We start from the raw sequence: 24,940 nt of genomic DNA, 5'->3' as shown, positions 1-24,940 counted from the left end.
TTGTCTCTCCTACCAGACTGCAGCTTGTTTGAAGACAGGCCCATGGCCTCTCGGCCCAGGCTCAGTCATTGCACGTCCTGGAGGCTCAACACTGTGGGCTGAGCGAGTGGAAGGGGTGGGGCAGCAACATTAGCATCCTGAGTTGCGGTGAAGTTGCTCAGGGAAAGCCCTTTACAAAGTGAACATAAGTGCTTTCTCACCCTACTTGGGAAGAAAAACACCATCTCCTGGCCAGGGTGGCTCACGACTGTAATCCTAGCACTCTGGGAGGCTGAGGCGGGAGGATCGCTCAGGAATTCAAAACCAGGCTGAGCAAGAGCGAGACCCCGTCTCTACTATAAGTAGAAAGAAATTAATTGGCCAACTAATATATATAGAAAAAATTAGCCGGGCATGGTGGCGCATGCCTGTAGTCCCAGCTACTCGGGAGACTGAGGCAGGAGGATCGCTTGAGCCCAGGAGTTTGAGGGTGCTGTGAGCTAGGCTGACGCCACGGCACTCACTCTAGCCTGGGCAACAAAGTGAGACTGTCTCCAAAAAAAAGAAAAAGAAAAACGCCAGCTCCAACCACCAGAAGCAAAAAGGTTTCCTTCACATAGATCCACTCAGCAAGTATTTCAGGGCTGCCTGCTAGGCAGGGGATGAGCCCTCCATAAGAAAGCCACCTCCTAAGAAAGCCACCTCCAAAGAAGGCCGGGCACAGTGGCTCACGCCTGTAATCCTAGCACTCTTGGAGGCCAAGGCAGGTGGATCACTTGAGGTCAGGAGTTCGAGATTAGCCTGAGCAAGAGCGAGACCCTGTCTCTACTAAAAATAGAAAAAAATTAGCTGGACCACTAAAAATATATAGAAAAAATTAGTCGGGCATGGTGGTGCATGCCTGTCCCAGCTACTCGGGAGGCTGAGGCAGGAGCATCGCTTGAGCCCAGGAGTTTGAGGTTGCTGTGAGCTAGGCTGACGCCATGGCACTCTAGCCTGGGCAACAGAGTGAGACTCTGTCTCCAAAAAAAAGAAAAGAAAAGAAAAGAAAGGCACCTTCTTCAAAGCCAGCTCTTCCCTCCTCCTTGGTCACTCTGAGACAGTCTTCCCTTCCATTTTTCCTGTCCCTGAGTGATGAACACAGCATGGCATTTGAGACTTTACCAATGGAAAGTTACTTTTGAGACTAACCAATGGAAAACTGTACTCTCCACCTTTTCAGAAAGACAGAGACAACTATAGTCTCCTTCTGTCCCACCTAGAGAGCCGGTGTCTGAAGTTTGCCCACGTGTTCGGGAGAGGAACACAAGACTACAGGGATGCAGAGGAGACAGTGCCTGAGTACCTGCCTGGGCTACCCTATGGCCTCTAGCTCAAGGTGCTCTGGCCCTGCCACCGTGCACCTTGTCCCTCCATTCTTGACCATGCACGTTCTCCTAGCTGTTGCAAACCAATGCAGTTCAGAGTAACCAAGGTGGAAAGACAGTAGCCACACGCCCAAATCGTCCCTTCCCCTAGCATTCCTTGGTTCAAGTGAGGTCAGGTGTAGTAAGTAGTCACTTACGAGGCAAGATTTAGGGAGCAAAGGAAGGCTCCTGCTCAAAAATAAATTCCACGTGAATGCCCGAACTGTTGGTGACTAATTCATCCCTTCATTCACTGCACAAATATTTATCCAATACTCCTCAGACAACCCTTCCCCCAACCAAATAGAAATGGGTTTCTGTCCACAAGTTGATCATGATGTAGCAAAAAATCCTGACATAAATATAATTCTCCCACTGCAAGGGGAGGCTTCTAGAATCACAGGAAGGGCTCTGTTTGTAGAGCATGGGTTGTTGACCTTAACATCCAGCTTTCCAAACCTAGTTGCTGACCTGGAACAAGTTACTAAACCTGTTACAACCTGTTTTCTCATAGGTTTAAAAGTGATGATGATAGTCATAGCTTACCCTTTGTTGTGAGAATTCTACAAAACACATGTGACACCCCAGGAAAGGTATAAGAACTTCCAGTAAGAAGTCAACAAAGTATTATGGGAGCACAAAGGAAGTAACAACTTCATCTGCCTACAGGCACGGAGGAAGGTTTCCTAGGGAAGGTGGCATCTGATCTGGGTCTTGAAGGACACGCAGGAGTCAGCCAGGTGGAAAAGACAGGAAGTATATATCAGGCAAAGGGAACAGTATCTGCAAACTACTGAAGCAAGACATAGCATAATGTATTCCTAGAACTTGAGAGAGTCAGTCTTGAAATGACAGGAAGTGGCCTGGTGCAGTGGCTCATGCCTGTAATCCTAGCAGTCTGGGAGGCCGAGGCGGGAGGATTGCTCAAGGTCAGGAGTTCGAAACCAGCCTGAGCAAGAGCGAGACCCTGTCTCTACTAAATATAGAAAGAAATTAATTGGCCAACTAAATATATAGAGAAAAAATTAGCCAGGCATGGTGGCGCATGCCTGTAGTCCCAGCTACTTGGGAGGCTGAGGCAGGAGGATTGCTTGAGCCCAGGAGATTGAGGTTGCTGTGAGCTAGGCTGATGCCATGGCACTCTAGCCCAGGCAACAGAGTGAGACTCTGTCTCAAAAAAAATAAAAAAAAAAATGGAATGGCACCTTTTCATGGAAGCTGCCTGTGACCTTAGGTCACATCATAATGGCCCCTCCCTCCACACTTCTGATTTCCCCTTTCCTGCTTTCTTTTTTTCCCCAAGTACTTATTGTGTAATATTGATATAATATAAATTGACTAATTTTATTTATAGTCCTCAGCACCCTCGTCCTCCTCCAACGCCCTTCCTAGTGCATAGATCAGAAACAGTTCCCCGAGGAGAAGAATTTTTGTCTGCTTTCCTCACTGACATCTCCCCAGCATAATGTCTCACACAATACCTGACATAGCACGAGGCAGAGGAGAAGTCATTTAACTCATTCGACACATATTTGGCGGCTATAAAGCACCGTCTTGCCATGGGGGCTCCGATGGTGCTCGAGATGGGGTTCCCGTGCTCAGGGAGCCGCGGTGAGGGAGTCCTGGGACCTCCTGAGAAGCCTCCCGGCTGTTCTGTGAGGGCTTTCGACGCCCATGTCCTGGTAGTTGTGGCCGTTTCCTTTGCCTTTCTTTGCCCACTCCCCAAAGACTTTCCACACAGAAATACTTTGGGGGTTGAGCCCCCTTTCAGTAGGTCTCTTACCCTTCCTGCTGAGCTTACAGTGTGCCTGGTGCAGGGGGAGGTGACTTTGGGAATCCAGTGTGACTGCCAGGTGCCTGGGGGAGGAGGAGATTTTGAAAGGACAGGGTGGGGGTTCAGGAATGGAGGCGCCCAGAGACACACGTAGCCTCTTTCACAATTTGGCCCCGGGCTGTTCCTGTGATCTGGCAGCCCAGCCAGGAATGTCCCCAGAATTCCGACTCATTTTTTAGGGACAGTTTTCTTATCCCATGTTCAGTGGCCTTCACTAAAGAAGGCTGAAGAGCTGAAAGAGAAGGTGGTCGGCATAGGTAGCTCTGCTTTGGGGCCTGAGGTGAGGGGAAGGAGGATCAAACTGTTCTTCGGTGCGGTGTTAGTTCTTTATTTTATGAAATGTCACAAAATATAGGGAAAAGCAACTAATAGCATAAGAAACACTTGTTTGCCTGTTTTTTGTTTGTTTGTTTCTTTGAGACAGAGTCCCGCTTTGTTGCCCAGGCTAGAGTGAGTGCCGTGGTGTCAGCCTAGCTCACAGCAACCTCACACTCCTGGGCTCAAGCAATCCTGCCTCAGCCTCCCGAGTAGCTGGGACTACAGGCATGCACCTCCATGCCCTGCTAATTTTTTCTATATATATTAGTTGTCCAATTAATTTCTTTCTATTTATAGTAGAGACGGGGTCTCGCTCTTGCTCAGGCTGAGCAAGAGCGAGAACTCCTGACCTCAAGCAATCCGCCCGCCTCCGCCTCTCAGGGTGCTAGGATTACAGGCGTGAGCCACCTCGCCTGGCCCCGTTTGCCTGTTAAATATCTATTTACCTAGTTTTTTGGGGGGAAAAAACGCTAACAGGCTGCTTCACTTGCCTTTTTTAACTTTTAAAGCAATAAATAATTACACAACTAAATGACAAATGACATTGAGAAAAATGTTAAAAAAAAAAACAAACCAAGCTACAAAGTATAAAGAGATAATATTTGCATGCTTATGACAAGAATTACTAGCCAGAATAAACAAATAGCTCTACAAATCAGTAAGAAAAAGATGAAGCGAGCCAGGTGCACAGCTTGAGTCTGTGGTCCCAGCTACTCAGGAGACTGAGGCAAGAGGATTGCTGGAGCCTGAGAGTTGGAGGCTGCAGGGAGCTATGATGGCCCCACTACACTTCAGCCTGGCAACAGATAAACCATTCTCGTTGGTTTGTGCCAACTGCAAATCTGGAGGACTCTGCCTGAGCCTTCGCCTGCCCTCCCCTCCCCTCTCTACCTCTCTCCACCACTCACAGGTAAGGAACGTAGTCAGAAGAGTGGAATCTTGAAGAGAAACTCCCCTAAGTCCTTCCTCCTTGCAGTGCTCCCAATCTTCCTGCAAGCAAAATTTAAGCAAGGTGAGAGGAAGTACCCTGAGGATCTCGAATCTTCTCCTTTTTACTCTTTTCCCACCTGTTTTCTAACAGGACAAAGGATTGCTTTTATTTCTCTTTGTCACTATTCAAAAGGGAAGAGGCCTTAATAAATATTGCTAGAATCTTCTTTTCCTCCTTCTCCTTCTTCTCCTTTTTTTTTTTTTTTTGAGACAGGATCTCATGCTGTTGCCTAGACTGGAGTGCAGTGGCGTCACCATAGCTCACTGCAGCCTCAAACTCCTGGGCTTAGCCACCCGAGTAGCTGGGGACTACAGGGACACGCTAACACTCTGGACTAATTTATTTTAATTTATTTGTTTTTTTGAGAGAGAATCTCAAAAAAAAAAGACTCTCTTGCCCTGGATAGAGTGCCATGGCGTCAGCCTAGCTCACAGCAACTTCAAACTCCTGGGCTCAAGCAATCCTCCTGCCTCAGCCTCCGAGTAGCTGGGATTACAGACATGTGCCACCATGCCCAGCTAATTTTTTCTATTTATTTTTAGTTGGCCAATTAATTTCATTCTATTTTTTTTTTTTTTTTTTTAGTAGAGATGGGGTCTCGCTCTTGCTCAGGCTGGTCTCAAACTCATGACCTTGAGCGATCCACCCACCTCGGCCTCCCAGTGTGCTAGGATTACAGGCGTGAGCCACTGTGTCCGGCCTGTTTTTTAAATTCTTTGTACATTTGAGGGTCTCACTGTGTTGCTCAGGATGGTTTTGAACTCTTGGCCTCAAGCAATTCTCTGGCCTTGGCCTCCCAAAGCACTAGGATGACAGGTGTGAGCCACAGCACCCAGCTGAGAATCTTCTTTAATTTCTCAACAACTTCATCATAGAGGCATCAGTATTTCCATTTTACCAATGAAAAAAATCAAGCCTAGAAGGATTAAATAACTTTTTTTTTTTTTTTTTTTTTTGAGACAGAGTCTCGCTTTTTTGCCCAGGCTAGAGTGAGTGCCATGGTGTCAGCCTAGCTCACAGCAACCTCAAACTCCTGGGCTCAAGCAATCCTACTGCCTCAGCCTCCCGAGTAGCTGGGACTACAGGCATGCACCACCACTGCCTGGTTATATATATATATATTGAGTTGTCCAGCTAATATCTTTCTATTTTTTTAGTAGAAACGAGGTCTCGTTCTTGTTCAGACTGGTCTCGAACTCCTGAACTCAAATGATCCACCCGCCTCAGCCTTCCAGAGTGCTAGGATTACAGGCGTAAGCCACCACGCCCGACCTCTTTTTTTTTTAAATAGTACATTGTGTTCTCACCATCCATGGAATGAAAATAAGAAAAAAATAAATAGTACTTTGTGCTTTCTCGAATTATCTCAGTATTCCAGATAAAGCAATCTCCTCACCCACTGATGGTTAACAGCTCCCTTGAAAATTTTAGAATTTTATTTTATTTTTTTTATTATTATTTTTTTTTACCTAAAGCAAAGCAGCAAGTAGAAAATTTTAGAATTTTAGATGTGACTTCCAGATAAATGGTTTTATTTTCCTTTTTTTTTTTTTTTTTTTTTTTGCTCAACAAGAGTAACATCCAGTGGCCAAGTTGCTAATTACATTATAAAAAACAAAACCCCAAGCCTATAGGTATAACTGATGGTATTTTTCTATTGATGGCTGGAAAAAGGAATCTCATAACTTGAAAAAACTTCTGAAAATGGAATTAATCATAGAAACCCCAAGTTGGAAGGGACCCTTCAGGTTATGCTCAAGTTCCAGAGTGATGTGATTTTAGACTTGACTGGCTTGACCACGAACTGTATTGAATAGGAGCTATATTTCCTGGCAACTATTGGTTGATAGTTTATATTTGGAAAAGGGAAGATGTGGCTATCAATAAATAGATTTTCTTGAGAACAGTTGCTAAGAAGGAAAAGGGGATTTTCCTTCCCCAAGATGCTACTAAGAAGGCTCTGGTGAAATAATGGGTTTTTATTTTTATTTTTTCTATTAAATACCTCAAGGCAGGCAGAGCTGGGGGAGTTGCTACCAGGACCAGGGCCTGCCTGGCCAACCCTGCAAGGCTGATGTCTGTCTTGGTCTTCTTGTTGTGGTCGACTATGAATAATTTCAAACATGCAGAGAAGTAAAGAGTCCTGCAACAAAATGCCCACCCTAACCCAAATGTAACAAATTTCAACAATTTTTCATATTTGCTTCAGATCTCTATTTAATATTGATAGATAGCAAATAGATTTAGGTACAGTTGATGTTCCTTTTGTACTTTTCTCCAGACCTATTCCTGTCTGTCCCCAGAAGCAACCAGCATCTTGAAGTTAGTACATGTACTTCCTGTTTATTTATTTACTTTTGATCTTTTTTTTTTTTTTTTTTTTTGAGACAGAATCTCACTTTATTGCCCAGGCTAGAGTGAGTGCCGTGGCATCAGCCTAGCTCACAGCAACCTCAAGCTCCTGGACTCAAGCGATCCTTCTGTCTCAGCCTCCCAAGTAGCTGGGACTACAGGCATGTGCCACCATGCCCAGCTAATTTTTTCTATATATTTTTAGTTGTCCAATTAATTTCTTTCTATTTTTGATAGAGACGGGGGTCTCACTCTTGCTCAGGCTGGTTTCGAACTCCTGACCTCAAGCAATCCGCCCGCCTCCGCCTCCCAGAGTGCTAGGATTACAGGCGTGAGCCACCGAACCCGGCTCTTTTCTGTTTTTTAAGCAAACTAACAGATGTTTGAATCTGTACATAACTATGGAGACCACTGTCAACATTTTTATTAAAGCCCACTCTGTTAATCATGTTCCCAAGTTATTCATCTATTTGTGCCCACCTGCGTAAGTCCATTTATACCATTGAAAGCGTGATACTGATTTCATGAAAGGAAAGTTTCACCAGGGATTGGAAACCACGTGTTAGTTGATTTATTAAATCAACTAATATTTATTAAATCTCTAAAAACTTTCCATATGGAACAAACATATTTGACACACATACCTGACCCCAAAGCCTCCTCTGCCCCTCCTTTCAGTGGCTTTTATTTTTTCTTCATATATTTAATAAATTTATTTGGAGTTGTTTGACATTATTGTTTCATGGTAAAGAGAAGAGAGCATGTATTTGGAGTTTGAGATCTTGATTTCTAGGGTCCTCTCTGCCACTTATCAGCTGAGTGACCTTCAGCAAATCATTTGACCTCTCTGAGGCTCTTCACAAATAATAATAATTGTACCCACACTGTCTGAGTTGTTGTGGGAATCAAAAGAGGTAACAAAATGCTTTGAAAATTCTACTCCCCAAGATGAAGAAAAAAAAAAAAAACCCAGAAAATTCTTGACCTTTTTGAGAGCTGTAGAAGGAACTTGGACTTCAGATTGGAAGGATCAGATTCCTGGCTTCCCTGAACATATGACAGAGTCACTGATAACAGAGCCCTGCCCTGGGCAGGAGCAGGGGGCTCAGAGGGCTAACCCAGGAGGAAGAGGGCCTGGGTCCTGCCCCTCCTGGCCCCCTGCTTCATTTGCATTCTTTCCTTAGCAAAGTCACAAGTTATTACAAGTCACAGGTCTCCTTGAATAATCATACTGCAATTGTCAAACCATGAGGTTTCAGAGAATTACATAGCGGAGGCCTTGACTGACAGGAAGAGAGCATTCTTACAGACTGACATAATAATTCAGTTGTCTCATCCATTCATCCGTCAACCAACTTTCACTGACTGTCTACAGTGTTAGCTGCTAGGCATTATTGTAGATGCTGGAGATATAAAAACAAGAGGGTTAATGGTGCTTCTAAAAATTCTTCCTGGTGGGGAGTGGGCCTTGAGGTTGGGATCCGCTTGACAAATCCTGAGGGAGGGGTGGAGGAAGCTTGTCTTGGTTGGGGGCTGATGGAGATTAGGAGCAAGCTAAGGGGAGGTCCCGCAAGCCTCCTACCGAAAAAGACCCAATTCCGTTAAATTCATTAAAGAGTTTGTTATCTAGACAGGGAGACAGAACTAGAAACCAAGAATGACAATACAACGTGATAGTTGTATGGAGATATGCACGTAGTGATATGAAAACACACACAAAACATCAATTCAAATTAGGAGAGATATAAAGTAGGGGAAATGCAGCCTGAGGAGCAACAAGGAGATTTATGGCTTGTCAGACTTTATCTTTTTAATTAAAAACAATTTTTTTGGCCGGGCGCTGTGGCTCACGCCTGTAATCCTAGCTCTTGGGAGGCCGAGGCGGGCGGATTGCTCAAGGTCAGGAGTTCAAAGCCAGCCTGAGCAAGAGCGAGACCCTGTCTCTACTATAAATAGAAAGAAATTAATTGGCCAACTGATATATATATATAAAAAATTAGCCGGGCATGGTGGCGCATGCCTGTAGTCCCAGCTACCCGGGAGGCTGAGGCAGAAGGATCACTCGAGCCCAGGAGTTTGAGGTTGCTGTGAGCTAGGCTGATGCCACGGCACTCACTCTAGCCTGGGCAACAAAGCGAGACTCTGTCTCAAAAAAACAAAACAAAACAAAACAAAACAAAACAAAAAAAAACAATTTTTTTTTTTTTTTTTAAGACAGAGTCTCGCTCTCTTGCCCAGGCTAGAGTGCCGTGGTGTCAGCCTAGCTCACAGCAACCTCAAACTCCTGGGCTCAAGCGAACCTTCTGCCTCAGCCTCCCGAGTAGCTGTGACTACAGGCATGTGCCACCATGCCCGGCTAATTGTTTTTATATATATTTTTAGTTGGTCAATTAATTTCTTTCTACTTTTTTTTTTTAGTAGAGAAAGGGTCTCGCTCTTGCTCAGGCTGGTTTTGAACTCCTGACCCTGAGCAATCCTCCCACCTCAGCCTCCCATAGTGCTAGGATTACAGGTGTGAGCCACCCTGCCCAGCCAATTAAAAAAAATTTTAAGCACAACTAGAACAACATGATTTGGTAGCCTTCAATCTATGCATTTAGTACTCCTTTTTCTTGCTTTGAACAACACCTCATTTTGCATGACACTTGAATGGAAAATGGGATAATTCCTATTTTTACAGATGAGGAAACAGGCACAGGGTAGTTACCAAAGTCACATGTCTTGTAAATAGCAGAGTGGGAATTACAATGTAGTTTTTCTGACTCTTCCTCAGAAGCACATTTCTAGCACGAATGAATAAGTGACTTCATTATCAGTCTGATTTGGACCTTCATTGATCTAATTTCACCTTTTCTGTATTTTTTGTTTTTATTTTTTGAATTTGACCCCCTGTTGTGTATTTTTTTGTTCTAGACCATAGTAAGTGTTTGGAGTCTGTGCCTCTGTGATTTGAACATGCAAGAACATGAAGCTGTATTCTGTGACCCAAAGGCCTCATATTTTCAAAGTTGCTATAATTATAGTGCAGCCATGTTCTACCCTCAGGAAACTCTCGCAGTTTCTGCTACTGTCAGATGAAGGGCTTAGGCTACAGTCAGTCAGTGCTAACATTCTGTGATTCGTTTTTATAGCCATTAGCGTCATTTACAAGTATACATTAGGAGGGGACACACACCGAAAACAATGTATGAACAATAATAAACCAAAAATGTTAGTAATTGGTATCTCTGCGTAGTTGGGTGATATTTGATTTTTTAAATCCTTGTTGCTTAAGTATGTATCTTTTTTCCTTTCTCTTCCTCTTTTAAACAGCAAGAATGGACAGCTTCTATAATTTAGGTAATAAATATATAATTCCATTTAGTACTGAAACTGCCAAAAATGTTTTCAGTACTTGGCAAAATCTAGCATACTTACAGCACTACAGAATCTTTTTAACAAGTGCATGGAGATGTTGAATTCATTGATGAGATTAAATAGTACCAGTTTTTGAGAAACATATGTTAATTCAGTAAGTTTGAATGTATAGCCAAAAATAATTGCTTGGCTCTGAAGATACTCTGATTTTTTAAGTTATTTTCCATCTTATGATATATGACCATGCCAAGGTACAAAAAACTCAGATTTTTTCCTCAAAGTGCTTACAGTTTAGTGGAGTTAAATTTTATGGGGTTGGTAGTTGTTAGATTTTGAAGGTAAAAATTGTGCCAAGTCACAATAATCCTTGAAAAATGCTTAAATCAGCTTCCAAATATAGTATACGTGAGTATGCCATATGCTTGCATTTATGATAGAGGAAGAAACTACTAACTCTATATTGTTTTTCTAGGGTCCTCAATTAACTTTTTTGTGTGTGTGACAGGCTAGAGTGAGTGCCGTGGTGTCAGCCTAGCTCACAGCAACCTCAAACTCCTGGGCTCAAGCAATCCTCCTGCCTCAGCCTCCCAAGTAGCTGGGACTACAGGCATGCGCCACCATGCCTGGCTAATTTTTTTTTCTATATATATTAGTTAGCCAATTAATTTCTTTCTATTTATAGTGGAGACGGGGTCTCCCTCTTGCTCAGGCTGGTTTCGAACTCCTGACCTGGAGCGATCCACCCGCCTCGGCCTCCTAGAGTGCTAGGATTACAAGCGTGATCAGTTAACTTTTTAACTTCTTGGAAATACCACCACTATCCACTTGCCTGGCTCCAAGATCTTAAAGTCCCTCACTGTCACTCAAATCATACTTCGTGGACCGGGTATGGTGGCTGACGCCTGTAATCCTAGCACTCTGGGAGGCCAAGACGGTTCAGATCGCTCAAGGTCAGGAGTTCAAAACCAGCCTGAGCAAGAGCGAGCCCCCATCTCTACTATAAATTGAAAGAAATTAATTCGCCAACTAAAAATATATAGAAAAAAATGAGCCAGGCATGATGGTGCATGCCTGTGGTCCCAGCTACTCGGGAGGCTGAGGCAGAGGATTGTTTGAGCCCAGGAGTTTGAGGTTGCTGTGAACTAGGCTGACACCACAGCACTCTAGCCCAGGCAGAGTAAGACTCTGTCTCAAAACAAAAGAAACAGATCATACTTTGTGGTGACTTGCGTGCCTCATTGTTTGGGAGCATCACTATTCCTATAATCCAGATAAGTTCATATTGTACATATGTGATGATACTTTAAGAGGGTACTATTTATTAACAAATAACCATTGAACAAGACCAATTGAATTATGTTGAAAAAGACCAGTAGGTGAGGTAAGTTGGAAAAAATGGACAAGATTAAGAAGAGATGATAGGCCGGGCGCGGTGGCTCACACCTGTAATCCTAGCACTCACTCTGAGAGGCTGAGGCAGGTGGATCGCTCAAGGTCAGGAGTTCGAAACCATCCTGAGCAAGAGCGAGACCCCGTCTCTACCAAAAATAGAAAGAAATTAATTGGCCAACTAAAAACATATAGAGAAAAATTAGCTGGGCCTAGTGGTGCATGCCTGAATTCCCAGCTACTCGGGAGACTGAGGCAGGAGGATTGCTTGAGGCCAGGAGTTTGAGGTTGCTGTGAGCTAGGCTGACACTATGGCACTCTAGTCCGGACAACAGAGGGAGACTCTGTCTCAAAAAAAAGAAGAGGTGATAGTCAACTGGACTTGTTTTCACTGAAATGTATTTTTTAATTGACTATTGTATGTGCCAGGCCCTGAGCTAACAGGGACACAGCATGACATACAACGGACATTGTGCCTGCTGCCATCATGGAATTTTCAGTCTAGTTTGGAAGATGGTCATTCATCAGACAATTATACAATTAAATGTAAAGTTGTAAGCAAAGAAAGGAAATGCAAGAGGTGGGGGCTAGAATGCTGAGCATAGCTATAGACTTCAGCAAATGGGCCAAGTTAGGAAAGTGCTCAGTAGATTTAAGAATAAGTAATTATGAAGTGTGGTGCCTCCAGCTTTGTTCTTTCTCAAGGTTGCTTTGGTTATTCTGGGGTTTTTTGTGGTTTCATGTGAATTTTAGGTCTGAAGCCAGCGCAGTGTCTCATGCCTGTAATATGAGCTCCCAGCAATGTGGGAGGCCAAGGGAGGAGGATCACTTGAGCCCAGGAGTTCCAGGTTGCAGGGAGCTATGATCAGGCCACTGCACTTCAGCTTGGGTGACAGAGCATGACCCTGTGTCTAAAAACAAACAAATAAATAAAAAGAATTTCAGATTTGTTTTTTCTGTGTAAAAAAAAAAATGGCACTGGGATTTTGATGGGAACAGTGATGAATCTGTAGATCAATTTGAGTATTATAGACATTTTAACAATATCAAGTCTTCCAATCCATGAACGTGGGATATCTTTCCATTTCTTTGTGTCTTTTAAAATTTCTTTCATCAGGCCAGGCACGGTGACTCACGCCTGTACTCTTAGCACTCTGGGAGGCCGAGGAGGACAAATTGTTTGAGCTCAGGAGTTTGAGACTAGCCTGAGCAAGAGTGAGACCTCGTTTCTACTGAAAATTAGAAAGAAATTAGCTGGACAGCTAAAACATATATATATATATATAAATTATATATATTATATATATTATATACATAAATATATAATATATATATAAATTATATATATATATAAATATATATAAATTAGCTGGGCATGGTGGCACCTGCCTGTAGTTCCAGCTACTCAAGAGGCTGAGGCAGGAGGATCACTTTAGCCCAGGAGTTTGAGGTGGCAATGAGCTATGATGACACTGCTGCACTCTAGCCCAGGCAATTAAGCAAGACCTTGTCTCAATAAATAAATAAATGAAGGAATGAATAACTGTGACTTAGGGAGGTGAAGTAATTTGCGCCAACCTAAAAAGGTAGAGGGGGCCGGGGGCGGTGGCTCTTGCCTGTAATCCTAGCTCTCTGGGAGGCCGAGGTGGGCGGATTGTTTGAGCTTAGGAGTTCGAAACCAGCCTGAGCAAGAGTGAGACCTCATCTCTACTGTAAATAGAAAGAAATTAATTGGCCAACTAATATGTATAGAAAAAATTAGCCGGGCATGGTGGCGCATGCCTGTATTCCCAGCTACTCGGGAGGCTGAGGCAGGAGGATCGCTTGAGCCCAGGAGTTTGAGGTTGCTGTGAGCCAGGCTGACGCCCCGGCACTACTCTAGCCTGGGCAACAAAGCGAGACTCTGTCTCAAAAAAAAATAAAAAAAATAAAAAGGTAGAGGGGCCAGAAAAAAAGACCCTCAGTGCCAGACTTCTGAGTTTGGGTTTTCTTTGGCCAGTGGGGGAGCTGCTGAGGGCTCTGAGCAGAGGTATGGCTTGATAGAAGTTGTGCTATCTCGGGTGGGAAAGAAAATACACGGTGAAATCCGTTTGGAAGTTAACACCCTAGTGTAGAGCAGAGGCCACGGACAACATATATAACTTCCTTAGCACAGGTGTCCTGGGAGTGGAGAACTTGATAAAGGGGCCTTCCAGGTGTACTGACTGGGCATGGGATGGGGTAGGGTGGAGGTAACAATAATCGATTTTTTTTTTTTTTTGAAACAGTCTCGCTTTGTTGCCAAGGCTAGAGTGAGTGCCGTGGTGTCAGCCTAGCTCACAGCAACCTCAAACTACTGAGCTCAAGCAATCCTGCTGCCTCAGCCTCCTGAGTAGCTGGGACTACAGGCATGCGCCACCATGCCCGGCTAATTTTTTCTATATATATTAGTTGTCCAATTAATTTCCTTGTATTTATAGTAGAGACGGGGTCTCGCTCTTGCTCAGGCTGGTTTCGAACTTCTGACCTCAACCAATCCGTCCGCCTCGGCCTCCCAGAATGCTAGGATTACAGGAGTGAGCCACCGCGCCCGGCCAAAAATCGATGTTTAATTTTATGAAATTCCCAATGCACAGAATAACATAACAAAGACTCATATCTACTGTGAGGCTTGATTTATACTACTACATTTTACAGCTTATAAATTCAAAATTCTTAATATTCTACTATAAAAACATAAGACAAATACAGCTGAAAGCATAAACTAGTTCAAAGGATACACATTATTGTTTTACTTGCTGCAAGACATAGTCCATTCATTATTTAAGGTATCATTCATTCCTATGTCTCATAAATGACAGTCTCTATTTTCACATATTCAACTTTGGGCCAACTCACTTGGCCATGCCCCTAAATTGTGTCTTTCATACACTAGTTGCATAAACGGATTTTGAGAGGGCTGGGCACGGTGGTTCATGCCTGTAATCCTAGCACCCTGGGAGGCCAAGGCGGGCGGATCGCTCAAGGTCAGGAGTTCAAAACCAGCCTGAGCAAGAGCGAGACCCCGTCTCTACTATAAATACAAAGAAATTAATTGGTCAACTAATATATATAGCAAAAATTAGCCGGGCATGGTGGCGCATACCTGTAGTCCCAGCTACTCGGGAGGCTGAGGCAGGAGGATTGCTTGAGCTCAGTAGTTTGAGGTTGCTGTGAGCTAGGCTGATGCCACAGCACTCACTCTAGCCTGGGCAACAAAATGAGACCCTGTCTGAAAAAAAAAAAAGATTTTGAGAGGTTATGGGATGGTAGTCTTGCCTGCTAGCTGCTACTCCTGGAGAAAAGAGCTAGGCCTCATTTTTCCTAGCACAGAAAAATTATCCTGCCAGGTGAAATGGTCTGGGTTAGTACCTTGCCATTCTAGGCGTAGACAAACACAAACACCAGCAGCCTTCTCCATCACTGGAGAACAAGTTAGAAAAACTGCCCCAATCTAGATCTTTTTTTTTTTTTTCCAACTCCTTGGGCAATTTGCTAGAACTTTTGAGCCAGAATCTGCATTTTAAACAAGACCCTCAGGTGATTCCTGGACACTTTTAGGTTTGAGCAGCTCGGCACTACCTCCCTGCTTGGTGGGTCTCTCCCTGTCAGAGAGCCCCCAGGTTCACACAGAGAATCATGAATACTGATGAATTGGAATTTCAAAGCAGAGACATACCAGGCCACCAAGATAAATTTCTAAAAGGCCCAAAGCAGAACAAAGGAGGGTTTATAGTCTTACCAGCATTTAATTGAGGGTATTTAAAACAAAACAAAACACTATGGGAGGAGCACGTGCCCAGGCCCCAGGCAGTGGGCCTCAAAACTGCCTCTGGGAGAAACCTATTGAAAGAATGTGGGAATGAGTTTAAGGGTTTCTCTGAGACATTCTAGGAAGTTGAAAAACTAAAAAAAAAGTGTGTGTGTGTGTGTGGGGGAGGATTCGTTTTCATTTATATTTAAACACAACATTTAATATCTGGTTCTTTGATGGGCTCTGAGGCCTGGAATGCTAGGACATAGGACGCAGAATTCCAAATCCGACCCAGTCCTCTGAATTCTCCTCCTTGGACTAGCCAGTTAAGTAGGTCTCCGTTTTCTCCTCCTGGAAATGGATACCAATACTTACCTCACAGGTCACTGTTAAGGATCTTATGTTTGGACACATACAAAGTGATCCGACTAGGGCCTGGTACATTGTAAGCTTTCTCTTAGTTTATCTTGAAAACAATTAACTAAAAGTATCTCTCCAGCCTTCCTTACTCCCTGCAATGTTGTTGCCATGGGGACAAAAGCCATGGCCCTTGTCACTACCAGGCCTGGTGTGGGCTGACCCTCCAGTCTGCAGCCTCATCCCCTCCACTGCGGCTCCCCCAGGACCTGGTGCTACCAGGCACTGGTCTTCCTCCGTCCCGTAAGCATCTAAGTTCACTCCCATCTTCAGGCCTTACTGTAGCCTGTTTTTGTTCAGCCTGACATTCTCTTCCCAGATTTTTGCACATGAGACTTAAAAAAAAATTATTTTTGCATGGAAAAGAGGTTTTTCATTTTCTCAAAAATTGCACCAAGAGGCTGGGCGCGGTGGCTCAGGCCTGTAATCCTACCACTCTGGGAGGCCTAGGTGGGAGGATGGCTTGAGGTCAGGAGTTTGAGACCAGCCTGAGCAAGAGCAAGACTGTCTCTACTAAAAATAGGAAGAAATTAGCTGGACAACTAGAAATATATAGAAAAAATCAGACGGGCATGGTGGTGCATGCCTGTAGTCCCAGCTACTTGGAAGGCTGAGTCAGGAGGATCGCTTGAGCCCAGGAGTTTGAGGTTGCTGTGAGCTAGGCTGATACCACGTCATTCTAGCCCAGGTGACAGAGTGAGACTCTGTCTCAAAAAAAAAAAAAAAAAAAGAAAGAAAAAGAAAAATTGCACGAAGGTAAAGCGAAGCTCTAGTTGATGCGGTGTGTTGTGTAGGCCTTAGCTGTTCTGCCCTCACTACACTGGGTAGCACGACCCCAAGGAAAGGATGATTTGCGTAGGAGATTCTGAAGTCATTCAGGCTTCAGCTCCATGTCCTCTCCTTAGACAGCTCTTCCAGCCTCAGGGAGACAGTCTGCTGTGACTTCCAGGCACTCTCCAGCTAAGGCCTTTCACTTTTTTTTTTTCTGCAGCACTCATCACGACCTGAAATTACTTTACGTTTCCTTGTGTCCACATCCATTCTCTGACTCCCCACCACAAGGATGTCAGCCCCAAGAGGGCAGATCTTGTTCACCACAGGTTCCCCTGTGCCTAAGACAGGGCCTCCACGCGCGGCTGGGGCCCAGAGAACATCTGATGGAAGAACATGAATGGAAGTGCAATCGAGTGAGTGAGTGACTACATGCAACAAGAAAAGTCCCAGTGGCCAGGCACAGTGGCTCATGCCTGTAATCCCAGGACTCTGGGAGCCTGAGATGAGAGAATCACTTGAGCTCAGGAGTTTGAGACCAGACTGAGCAAGAGTGAGATCTCGTCTCTACTAAAAACAGAACAAATTAGCCGGGCTTGGTGGCACGTGCCCTGTAGTCCCAGCTAGTAGGGAGGCTGAGGCAGGAGGATCACTTGAGCCCAGGAGTTGGAGGTTGCTGTGAGCTAGGCTGATGCCACGGCATTAGTCCGTGCAACAGAGTGAGACTCTGTATAAAGAAACTAAAAAAATAAAGAAATTCCTAGGAAGAAACACTTTAAGCTTTGAGTCCCAAGGAAGAGTCCTGTTTTGCTGCCTTTATCTAAGGTAGCCACAGAGGGGACGAGGGAGAAATGGGAGAGCCTGGGCCAGCGCACCTTGGGAGCCTTTCCTTGGCTTCCTCAGTCACCTGCGCCGATCAGCCATGCTGCCTCCTAACTTTGCACTGAAGATTCTTACGTTTCACTTTTCTGTCTCCCCCATGGGACTTCCTGCTCCTTGAAAAGGAAGCCTGGTCTTATTTGACTCTTTTAAGTGCCTAACACCCCATCAGGCAGGCATATAATTGGCGATCAATAAAAGAGTTGGGTGAATGAACAAATGTAAACGCATATATATGCCTTTACATTTCAAGCTCATTTTGGGGGGAGAAAATACTGGATTTTTAGTAAATGAGTTTGCTTCCACTTTATTTTGGGTGTCTCTAAAGCTGGGTCTGGAAAGGTTGTGCAAGGCCTATTTTGGTATTTGGTGGCCCAGAGGGGTGCTCAGGGGGCAGGGAGGAGCTGGGTGGGGGCTGAGGACACAGGGAGCAGAGGCAGAGCCCCAGGGGCCTCCAGCTTCCTCATTGCTAGAGAAGGGGATCAAGGGAGGCAGGTGTGTGCTCAGGGTCACCTTGGATTTCCCTGAAGGGGCTGGGAGGGTCACCCACCCTGCTCCCCGCCTTTGTCCTGAGTATCAGTGACTGGCCCAGCAGGGACTCATCTGGGTGCTGTGGGTGGGGTGGGGAGGGGTGGGGGCGGGAGCAGGCCTGGGGAGGCAGCAGATGCTCTCTGCAGAACCTTTGCATAGATAAATGGGGGTGGGGAGGGAGGGAGAGAAACCCCCAGGGAGAACAGAGGGAGGCTTTGCAGAACTGGCTCTCAGGTGACCCCAAAGAATTCAAAGGCCTTTCATCAAGCCCCACCTGTAGGCCAATTGTTCTGCAATCCACTGGGTGGTTTTGGCTCTAGGCTTATCTAAATCCAGTCTTGGGGTGGGGGGAGGAAAAGGGGTTTCTTCCTTTAAAGGAGAAAGTCAAAGAAAACTGTTCACATAACAAAACTTGTCTTTGTTGCTGAGATTTGAATTTTAAAAAAATAAACTGCCTACAAAAATAAGAGAAAAGTTTGACTTTGCTTTGAAAAATGTATCTTCCCTCTACCCCCGTCTGTAATATGAACAGTGCGTCTCCCCTTTAAAACCCTACATGTGGGTGTAAAGTAGGATCCGGTTTTTCTATGCCTGAGCTCTGTTGGGAATAGAAATCCTAATGACAGCATGCCTGGAAACTTTTTCCAAAGCAGCACACTGTATGCCAGAGAGATTCACAGAGACAGGGGCAGTTTAGTAGGATCAGGGAGTTTCAGGTTATACCTAAATTAAGACTAAAGGTAAGACCAATAGTTGCACCTAAGGAATATACATGTTCCACATGGAAGGGTGTCTCAGCATAAGTCACAGCCTCTGCCAGCCTCAGTTGCCTCACCTGGAAAGTGGAGATAGGAGTAATGCCTACCTCATTCACTCGCGAGGACTGAATGAGATCATGTGTGGGAAGGATCTAGGAGGATACGTGGCCCACTGTTAACACACATTGGAACTTGGATATCATGAGTGCTGTACTATTGACAGGCTCTCGAGTTCTTTTTTTTTTTTTTCTTTTTTGCTCTTATTTGAACTATACAAACTCAAAAAAGCACTCAAATTCACTTCCATTCCATAGACATCACATTAGACTTTGGTCTATAAGCAGGAAGCAAGCAGCCCAGCCTCAGGGAGCTTGGTCTAGAGGTAGAGACAGACACGCGGGCGGGTCGGTGTGACGCAACGCACAGGGTGTGCGCCAGGCGCTGTGGGAAGTGGCTGGGGAACAGCAGCTGTGTTTCCTTGTGGTCCAGTCTCAACGTGGCAGGTGAAAGGGGCCATGTAAGGTAGTCTATGCTACACCTTTGTTCCAGCACGTATCACATACGAGTTAACTAAATACCTGTTGAATGAATGAATGAGTGAATGAAATAAACTAATATGGACTTTTGTCTGTCTGTTTCAAGAAAAAAAAAGAGTAACTATATATATATATATATATATATATTTTTTTTTTTTTTTTTTTTTTTTGAGACAGAGTCTCACTCTGTTGCCCGGGCTAGAGTGCCGTGGCGTCAGCCTAGCTCACAGCAACCTCAAACTCCTGGGCTCAAGTGATCCTCCTGCCTCAGCCTCACGAGTAGCTGGGACTATAGGCATGCACTGCAATGCCCGGTTAATTTTTTCTATATATTTTTAGTTGGCCAATTAATTTCTTTCTATTTTTAGTATAGATGGGGTCTCGCTCTTGCTCAGGCTGGTCTCGAACTCCTGACTTTGAGTGATCCTCCCACCTTGGCTTCCCGGAGTGCGAGTATTACAGGCCACCATGCCGATCAAGAGTAACAATATTGATACAACATTGTAAAACTGAATAGAGGGGGGGAAATTCAAGGTGAGTTAGAAAGAGCAGGCCCTCCCCATGTCCTATATTCAACATTATTTTGGGAGTGCCACCTTGTTCCTGACAGGGCTAGGCAGTGGTAATGTGTGGCTCCTGCCCTTGGGAAGCTGGCTCAGACTGTACAGGAGAAATCGAAAAAGGGAAGGCCACATTGTTACTGAAAGCTGGGCACTGGTCCGAGAGGCCGAGGCCGCGTCAAAAGAACGAGGTGTCTCTGTTTTCAACATCGCAAGGCGAGCACAGGCAGAGGGCTGGGGGCTGGAGACAAGGAAGGGAGACGGCAGAGCCACCATGTGTCAGGCAGAGTGGGGAAAGGACCTGCAGGAGTAGGTGAGAGCCACGCCCAGGAGCTGGATCGGGACCTTTGTGGCTCCCAGGGTGTGAGGGGAAATGGCGGCCATGCTCAGCAGAATCATGTCAACAGGTTTCAGTTTAGTTATTTATTTATTTTTTTTTTGGAGACAGAGTCTCACTGTGTTGCCCTGGCTACAGTGCCCTGGCGTCAGCCTAGCTCACAGCAACCTCCAACTCCTGGGCTCAAGCACTCCTTTTGCTTCAGCCTCCTGAGTGGCTGGGACTACAGGCATGGGCCACCATGCCCGGCTAATTTTTTCTCTATATATTTTTAGTTGGCCAGTTAATTTCTTTCTATTTATAGTAGACATGGGGTCTCGCTCTTGCTCAGGCTGGGTTCGACCTTGAGCGATCCTCCTGACCTTGAGCGATCCTCCCTCCTTGGCCCCCAGGATTACAGGCGTGAGCCACCACACTCAACCTTAGTTAAGTTTTATTTCATTTCATTTCCTCCCAAATCTCAGGGGACCTGCATTTCTGTACTCTCCCCATGTTAGAGTGGAGGCTAGGGGTGCACACCTTGGAGTCAGGGTACCCGTCCCTGTCCCATTAACTCTGTGCCCTTTGGCAAGTTACCTGATGTCCCCCTTCCTCAGTTTCCCCAACTATGTAAAGTGCAATTGTTGTGAGAACTGAGTCAGTTCATGTAAAGGGCTGATATCAGAGCCTGGTCACACACTGCTGCTCCTCACCTGGGGGTGTGTCCTTGCCACGGAAGCAGCCAAGCCACCAGCAAGGACGAGGGCGATGGGAAGCCCTGGCGTGTTTAAAGTCGAGGGGTAATGTGGTCGGGTTCACATTGTGGACAGAGGCGGATTTAAAGGAGGGGAACCAGCCTCGAGGAGGCCTGAGCAAGAGAGGGGGTTGGAAGTGGGTTGGGAAGGGTAGGACCCCCCAGCTTCTAGCTCAGAGGCTGGGAGGGCGGCCGGGCCAGGAGCTAAGCACGTAGGGACGCAGAATAACAGGCTGGTTTGGAAGAGGGACAATGATGACTTCCGTTTTCTTTGCTGAGCGTGGAGTCTCTGTAGGACATCCTGCTCACATCCATTCCCTGCTCAAAACTTGTCAATGAATAATGGTAGGCTGGGCGTGGTGGCTCGCGCCTATAATCCTAGCACTCTGGGAAGCCGAGACGGAAGGATTACTTGACGTCAGGAGTTCGAAACCAGCCTGAGCAAGAGTGAGACCCTGTCTCTACTATAAATACAAAGAAATTAATTGGCCAACTAATAAATATAGAAAAAATTAGCCGTGCATGGTGGCACATGCCTGTAGTCCCAGCTACTCGGGAGGCTGAGGCAGCAGGATTGCTTGAGCCCAGGAGTTTGAGGTTGCTGTGAGCTAGGCTGACACCACGTCACCCACTCTAGCCTGGGCAACAAAGTGAGACTCTGTCTTAAAAAAAAAAAAAAGAATAATGGTATCCGAGAAATGAGGGTTTCTAAGAGCACTTACCTCGTAGGATTATTGTAATAATTAGTTAATACAGATTCAATACTTATACCAGGTACACACAGTAAGTAATTGTACTTATGTAAGTAATTAATATAACTTTCAAAGCGTTCTATCTTCATGTCCACATTCCAGACCCACCTGTCCTCATTCCTCTCACTTGCACTAACCGTTCTGCAGCTGATTGAACACACTGGCCTTTGCTCACCTCCGGGTTGAACTTCACCCCTCCCCCCTTTTCCTGTTTAATCTTGTTCCTCCTTCAGGTTTCAGTTTAGATATCACTCCCTCCAGGAAGTTTTCCTTACCTCCTAAGGTCTGGGGTCGGGTGAGGGGCCCTTCCTATGTATTCCAGAACACTTAGACCCTGCAGAACCTTCCAGCATGTGTCTGTAAATCTCTGGGTTGGGAGTTCCCAGAGGACAGGACAGTGATTCTCTTCTGCAGTGTCTTCTCTGGGCAGTGTCTGGCACAGAGAAGGGTTGTCTGTACATTTTAGTTTTTTATTTTTATTTTATTTTATTTTTTGAGACAGGGTCTCACTTTGTTGCCCAGGCTGGAGTGAGTGCCATGGCATCAGCCTAGCTCACAGCAACCTCAAACTCCTGGGCTCAAGCAATCCTCCTGCCTCCACCTTCCAAATAGATGGGATTACAGGTGCTTACCACCACCTCTGGCTGAATATGCATTTTGTTTAGATGGATGAATGTGTGAGTTAGATTTAAAGGGGAGATTTGGATGGGAGATATAGATGAGGGAGTCAACTGCATATGGGCACTTGTTTAAATCAGGACATCGATGATATCATCAAGGTGAGCCTTCGTACTTGAACTCTCACCTTTTCCTCCCCTCTTTTTGGGAGTTTATTTTACAGGCATTAGCAATTAGCAGCAGAGGCAGGGCTGTGCTGATCCCATCTGGCATACTGGGAGATAACCATTTACAGAAATTTCAGCATGAAGATCTTACACTCAACATTGTAACATGATGGATTTTCACATGATTTTTTTTTTTTTCTTTTTAAGACAGGGTCTCGCTCTGTCACCCACGTTAGAGTGCAGTGGTGTCATCATAGCTCACTGCAACCTCGAACTCCTGGGCTCAAGCAATCCTCCGGCCTCAGCCTCCTGAGTAGCTGGGACTACAGGTGCGTGTCACCATACCTGGCCAATTTAAAAAAATTTCTTTAGAGATGGGGTCTCAAACTCCTGACCTCAAACAATCCTCCTGCTTCAGCTTCCCAAAGTGATGGGATTACAGATGGGAGCCACTGTGCCTGGTCAGTATCCTCATTTTACAGATGAGAAAAATGGGTTCAGAGAGGTTCAGTAATTTCCTCAAGGTAACCCAGCAAGTAAGTAGTGGAGTGAGAATTCAAGCCTCCTGGCACTAAAATGCGTCCTCTTTCCACAAAATTTTATTACCTATTATGTCAAAAGAGGAAGAAAACATGTTGCCCGCCCTCCTGGAGCTTTCAGTCTGTTTAGAGAGAAAAAGTATGAACCTAAAAGTAAAACATTATGCTACTGCCTACTGGAGTTTTAACCGCATTGTGCACGGCTAATAGAACCGAGGGCAGGTTAAGAAATACTTTCTGTGGAAGGAAGATTCTTGGAATGCTTCCTGGGGAAAGGTGTTCGAAGCAGGTAAAGGCTGGCAGACACAGGTGGCTGGCAGAGTAGGAGAGGCAGAGTGAGGGCGTGGAAACGCACAGGGACTTGTTCCGGAAGTGGCGTGTGGTCCGCCTTGATTGGAGCATAAAGGTGCTGTCGTGGATTAATGTGAGGTAACCCCGGGACAAAACAGGGTGTGTCCAAAGCCTTTATGAAGAAGGCCTTGGATGTCAGGGGGTTCCGCTCTTCCCCGGGGCAGCAAAAGAGCCCCCATGATGTTAAGGCAAGAAGAGAAATGGTCTGAGACGTGCAGTGAAAGAGCCATCGGGCCAGAGTGTCCAGTGGATTGAAGTGAGGCCAAAGGACCGGTTAGGAAGCCACTGCCAGAAATACAGTGGCAGCAGAGAGAAGGAAAGAAAGAGGAGGGAGGAGAGATGCTTCAGAGGTGGCACCCACAGGACTTCAGTAGATGTCCTGGGGTGGTGGCCTTGAGGACAGGAGGTGTGTGATCATTCATATTGTCTCAAATTTGGGAAGACTCCAATCAGAGGGATGGGTGTGTTTAACTACGGGCAAGAAGAGCTGAGGATCGGGGTTTGGTTGTGTGGAGTTCAAGGTGATCAGAGGAGAGGAAGAGGTTCGTTAGGCAGATGAAAACTCACACGGCACTGAGGGGGGTCAGAGGTCCTGGTGATGGGTCCAGAGTTAGCAGCCACCCGCCCAGGACTGGTGGCTGGGCTGCTGGCTCCTCTGGAGGTTTTCTGCTTAAGTGGCTTCCTATTAAAGGTTAACTGCACGAACACCATTGATTAAAAAAAAAAAAAATGGGTATCCAAAAACACTGGTAAAAAGAGTCTTGGACTCATATCCAGTTAAATAAAGAACAAAGATTGTTAGCTGGTTAAACTATAAAGTTACTTTAAACATTACGAAAAAGTTACTGAAACGTTAATTAAATCAATTTTGAAACACTGACTTTGGGATTTTCCTATAGACTGTAGAGATCGTAATTGAAGTCAATTGTAGTCATGCTAGATTTCCTCCCTGATGTTTATTTTTCTTCTGGTTATATTTCAGACAATTAATAGCCTCTAATGACTCAGGGTTTCAAGTAATTACCACCAACGATTAGAAGCTCTCTCTTATTGGAATGTTTTTTTTTCACACAGGGGCTCTGAAAGTGTAGAAAATTTATGATGATCCATGAAAGACCCTCCATAGGCTGTAAAAAAAAATGATTAGACTTTAAAATAAATGTAGTCTTCATTTCTATTTGCAGCTAGAAAAAAAAATGATAAAAATAATTAAGTACCCTTTAAAAAGTTCCAATAATTCCCTCTCTCACAGCTTTTCTTGCTTCCAATATTAGAATGTTTGAGAGACATGAGAATGAAAATAGAGATTTTTTTTTTAATTCCTTGAAATGCTTTGTTTATAGGTCTTCTTTTTCCCCGAGGTGTGAAAGTATTTTAGTGAAAGTTTCATCTCAAGTTTGTAAATAATTAATCCTCTGCTTCTTCCAAAAGTCTGACAAGGTAAGAGTAACAATAACAGGCCATAACACACTCCCCCTAATTGTGCAAGGGCTCATTCTTCCCTCACGGGGCTCGGTTGGCTGGAATGTGCTGAAGCCACATTCCAACACCTGCCACCGGGCTGGACAGCTACGCAGGACGGACGCTGCAGGG

Source organism: Microcebus murinus, chromosome 7 (genome assembly GCF_040939455.1).
Source record: "Microcebus murinus isolate Inina chromosome 7, M.murinus_Inina_mat1.0, whole genome shotgun sequence".
Classification (NCBI taxonomy): domain Eukaryota; kingdom Metazoa; phylum Chordata; class Mammalia; order Primates; family Cheirogaleidae; genus Microcebus; species Microcebus murinus.
The sequence above is the reverse complement of the archived record's forward strand: the minus strand, read 5'-3'. Positions refer to the sequence as shown.